The sequence below is a fragment of the Tupaia chinensis genome, unplaced genomic scaffold, assembly GCF_000334495.1.
Source record: "Tupaia chinensis unplaced genomic scaffold, TupChi_1.0 Scaffold146445_1, whole genome shotgun sequence".
Lineage (NCBI taxonomy): Eukaryota > Metazoa > Chordata > Mammalia > Scandentia > Tupaiidae > Tupaia > Tupaia belangeri.
In genome coordinates this window covers 2,282,233-2,287,375 of record NW_006206301.1, presented here as the reverse complement: position 1 = coordinate 2,287,375, position 5,143 = coordinate 2,282,233, and the positions used below count along the sequence as shown (strand labels likewise).

The 5,143-nt window shown below is 38.4% G+C and overlaps 1 pseudogene; it reads left to right on the top strand.

Annotated features, from left to right (window-relative positions):
- Positions 1-1,609: 1,609 nt before the first annotated feature.
- LOC106733948 (cytochrome c, somatic pseudogene) lies at positions 1,610-2,009 on the top strand (annotated as a pseudogene).
- The last annotated feature ends 3,134 nt before the right edge of the window (positions 2,010-5,143 follow it).

Sequence of the window (5,143 nt, the reverse complement as noted above, 5' to 3'; positions counted from 1 at the left end):
GCCCAAGATCCTGAGAGGAGAATGGAGGAGAAGGGATTGCGGCGTGACCATCGCCCCTGGGGGGTGATTTCTTGCTTTCTGTCTCTATGTCTCTCTGTCTGTCTGGCGAGCACACGCGCCCTGTAGCGAAAATCTCTCCAAAAAAAAAAAAAGTAAGTGTTCTGAAAGTTAATAATCTCATACATTATTACATACATTATCTTATTTTATCCTCCATAAAATGGGTACCATCAAGCCCCTTCTACAGTTGGAGAAAATGAGGCTGAAAAAGAGAAAGTCACTCCTTCCAACTAAGTGTTAGACTGAGATGTAAGCGTGGGTCCAACTACTCAGTTTTTACCCTGAAGAGGCAGACTAGAGCACGGAGCACCTGATGAGTTTTTACCCAAATTATAATAAACTAGTCACAGAGTTTTTCCATACACAGCAAACCCTTCTTCTATTTGTGTTAGAACACTATGCCTTGAAATTCTATATAAACATAAAATCGATTAGGCCATGCAGAGAACCATATTAATAAAATAAATATAAATAAAATCGTAATGTTATAAATAAAAATATACTGTTTAATAAATAAAATCATACTGTTTTAATGTTATCTCTTTTCAAACTGCATGCACCAATTTAGGGAAACTGTGTGAGTGTGTATGTGTCTGTGTGCACTTGTATATAATTTGTAAGAAGAACTTTTTAAGCTCTAGGTTTTGTATTTACGTTACTCTTTTCTATACCTTCAGGATGGTTTGTAGAGAAACACAATGGAAAATAGATCAAGAATCTTGCTTACAGTATAACTATTTTCCTGGTGGAAGTAAAAAAAAAAAAAACCCAAACCTGTAAAATGAGATGGTTTGTTGCAGTGCGTATGTTATTTCCTAGCAAGACGAAGAAACATGATACTAAATGCATGCACCAGAAATGCTATTTCTGTATAAAAATAATGAAATGTCAGGATAAAGAAGAAGCCCATACATCACTGTAATTCACTTGTGCTTTTGTTTATTACATAAAACGCATTTAGCTATGGATTTGAGATCTTTTCTCCTATTAAATCTATAGCTGACTAAATTGACACAATTTCATCCTCACATAAAAAAAGAGCCATCCTATCTAAATTACATGATTTAGTTTTAGCCATTACTTGACCTTTTCTTAGCTCATGTTTCTTATTTACAGAGGCAAGCTTTGAAGGCTGACTTGACTTACAAAAGTGGGAAAATACTAGTGCAAACAAAATAAAGCCAAACAATCACTTCAGAGCAACTTCATTGTATTTATAGCCAGTCTTGTTCCATGGAGAGGATTTGCAAAATAATGCATAATGATAGAAGTTAATGATGGCAATACATAGAGATGAAAAAGTCTCAAAATGGATGAATAAAGAAGACTTAATGTTGAGCAAAGTGAACCAGACTTTAAAAGATACACATTGTATATCCCCACTCAATTTGTACTGGGTGCTACAGCAGATGTTGACAGACTTGAAAATGTGATAGCAGAGAGGATAAGTGTAAATACTAGAGACTGTAAGAGTGGATGGTAGAGAGAGAGCGGGTTGCCTGACTTCTGAGCAGTTACTCTATATTCCCAAGCAACAAAAGAGTTAAAAATGGGTGATTTTGAGAAAGGCAAGAGGATTTTTGTTCAGAAGCGTGCCCAGTGCCACACCATGGAAAAGGGAGGCAAGCACAAGACTGGCCCAAATCTCCATGATCTATTTGGGTGGAAGACCATTCAGACCCCTGGATTCTCTTACACAGATGCCAACAAGAACAAAAGCATTACCTGGGGAGAAGATACACTGATAGAGTATTTGGAAAATCCCAAGAAGCAAATCCCTGGAACAAAAATGATCTTCGCTGGCATTAAAAAGAAGTCTGAAAGAGCAGAGTTGATAGCTTATCCTAAAAAAACTACTAATGAGTAATAGGTGGCCACTGCCTTAATTACGACAAAACAGAAATGTCTCACCTTTTTTATGTGTACCATATTTTAATTGATCTCCTATACCAGAATTCAGATCATAAATGACTGACAGGATATCTTTGTTGGACAATCCTGATTTAAGTAAGATTGGTTTGTGGTTAAATTAATATATATATATTTTTAATTTTGATAGTAGTTTTTGTTCAGTAAGTGCTATCACTATTTGCCCTTTCTAAAGATATAATTGGGGGGACCACCAGTTAGCGTAATGGCTATGTCGCTAGACTCCCACATAGTTGACCGTGGTTCACGTCCCAGACCCAGTGGCTTAAAACTCACACCAGGTGCGTGTGCATGCATGCCAAGATCCCGAGAGGAGAATGGAGGAGAAGGGATTGTGGCGTGGCCATCCCCCTTGGGGGGTGATTTCTCGCTTTCTGTCTCTCTATCTCTCCCTGTGTGTCTGGCGAGCGCACTCACCCTATAGCAAAAACCTCTCAAAAAATAAAAAATTAAGATATAATTGGTAATTCATTAGTGATGCTCATCTTTCTACAAAGACGGTGAATGCCATCTCAAACCCTACTGGAGATTGCTTTCATTTAGGCTTATCTGTAACTGGTTATATGAATATATAAATGCTGGCGAGATCCCTTCACTTCTCAAAACTAAGCAGACTCACCTGTGTTTTAATTTGTGTTTATTAACCTATTAAGGCAAAAGTCTGAAGATAAGGTAATGAATGATGTCTACTTTGTATATTTGGTCATAACTCTGCCAATTTAATTAGAATTCCCTGTATCCAAAACACTGCCTTTTAGTTATTGAAAGACATTTTAGTGTGGTTTATGTGTACTATCAAATAAAGAATATGTAACACTTAAAAAAAAAAAGAATGGATGGTAGAGAATGGGTAGCGGAGCGTGGGTATGAGCTACAAGGGAAGGAAATGTTTGATAGATGGAAAATGTTAAAAAAAAAGAATAGAACATGTTATGAAATTAACTAAATACTATTGTGTGACAGGTTATTTCACAAAATGGTTTAATTATATACGTTCATTAGGATTAAAGTATGTGTGATGTCATTTCTCTTCATCTGAACAATTTCAAGCGAATTATTGATTTGTCATTTATTTTCATTTGTATCCTTGATTATATCTTTCTTTGAGAGAGAAAGATTTTTGACATAAGGCATGTGCATTTGCCAGAGAGACAGAAAGTGAGAAATTGCTCTCCAGGGGGGTGGGCACACCACGATCCCTTCTCTCCATTTTCTTTTGGGGATCCTGGGCATGCACGCACACACACACGCACCCAGTGTGAGTCTCAAACCACTGGGTTCAGGACTCGGACCATGATCAAACATGTGGGAGTCCAGTGACTCCGTCACCATGCCACCTGCTGGCCCCTTCATGATTATATCTTTTTTTTTTTGGAGAGGGTTTTGCCATAGGGCATGTGCGCTCGCCAGGCAGACAGAGAGAGACAGAGAGACAGAAAACGAGAAATCACCCCTCAGGGGGGATGGCCACGCCGCAATCCCTTCTCTTCCATTCTCCTCTTGGGATCTTGGGCACACACACACACGCGCCCAGTGTGAGTTTTAAGCCACCGGGTCTGGGACTCGAACTGCAGTCAACTACATGGGAGTCCAGTGACATAGCCATTATGCTAACTGCTGGTTCCCTTCATGATTATATATTGACAGAAAAAAAAATGTCAGAGATATAGAAAATAAGAGAGAAAACTTTATAATATGATTTACTTGAAAAGTTAAACTGAATGACCAGTTACTTCCTATAACTCATGCTTTTAAACAAAGTAACTCCAGATAAATATGCTCTACTGGTTTAACTTTACTAGGTCATTTCTGCTTATAGCCCACTCTTAACCTGTTTCATGTAAAGTAAAATTAAAGTAATAGTAGGTGCTACTTGTGAGGCATCTCCTCCATGGTACCCAAAAGATGACACATTAAATTTGGTCACATTCTGGGCCATCTTGGTGGTGCAGCAGTAACACACTGCTCAAGTGATGCTGAATCCATGGATTATTGTGGGATCAGTTCCCCACCTGATCTGTGTAGATCAAAAGCCTGAGCCCGTCATCCTGGCTGGTTAGAAAGGTTGGGGACTCGGAGTGAGACATGGCATGGACTCTGATGAGGGTACTTGTCTTTGTCTGTCCCTCACTCTCCTCAAAGAAATAAACTTAAAAATTATTTTGACTATACATCCTCATCTTCTGAACAATAAAAAAGAAAGTGAAATGCTTTATATCAAAATGAGTCTATGGGAAGATGAATATTTTTTAATCTTTGTTATCTGTGTGTTTGTGTGCACATGTGTGTGTATGTGTGTGTGTGTGTGCATGTCTTCTATATGAAACAATCTTTAGACACCCTCAATCCCAATACCAAAGTTTATAAACATAAAACCCTGCGAGGAGAGTGGAAAGAGGTTTTATTAGTCAAGTTGTCTCTCTCCTAAAACTTGTGTATTTGAGTCCTAAACCTAGTACTTCGATCTTATTTAGAATAGGATAGCCACAGGAGCAATCAAGGTAAAATTAAGTCATTAAGGTGTAGCTTAATTTGAGGGCTGTCATTATAAGAAGAGAGTATCAGGACCAGCTCCATGGCCTGCTAGTTAAGGTAGCTGTTTCCTACATGGAGGGCTGCATGGTTCAAGTTCCAGACCCGGCAGCTTGAGAAAAAAACAGTGTATGTGTGTGCATGCCCAAAATCTCAAAAGGAGGGAGAGATAGAAGAGAAGGAATTGTAGCATGGATATTTTCCATAGGGGTACTTTCCCCTCTCCTTCTCTCTCTGAAAAGAACATGCACTCCCTAGCCAGAAAAGAAAAAGATTATTAGATCATGGAATGGTCCAAAGGGAAGATAATGAGAAGACACAGAGAGGTTGTCTATAATATTGTCGACAAACCAGAGACATCTGAAAAAAATCATTCATTCCCTCATGGCCTTCAAAAAGAACACAAACCCTGAAAAATAAAAAACTTTGATCTTCAATTTTCAACCTCTGGAATTGTGGGAAAATTAATCTTTATTACTTAAGCCACCCAGATTGTAGGCATTTCATCATGGCAGCCCAAGGAAACTAATACTGAAGTCCTAGGGAGGGGTGTGTGTGTGTGTATGTGTTTAACTTACAGAAGCTGGATAGCTGGATATTCTTTGAGAATGTCTGAACTCAT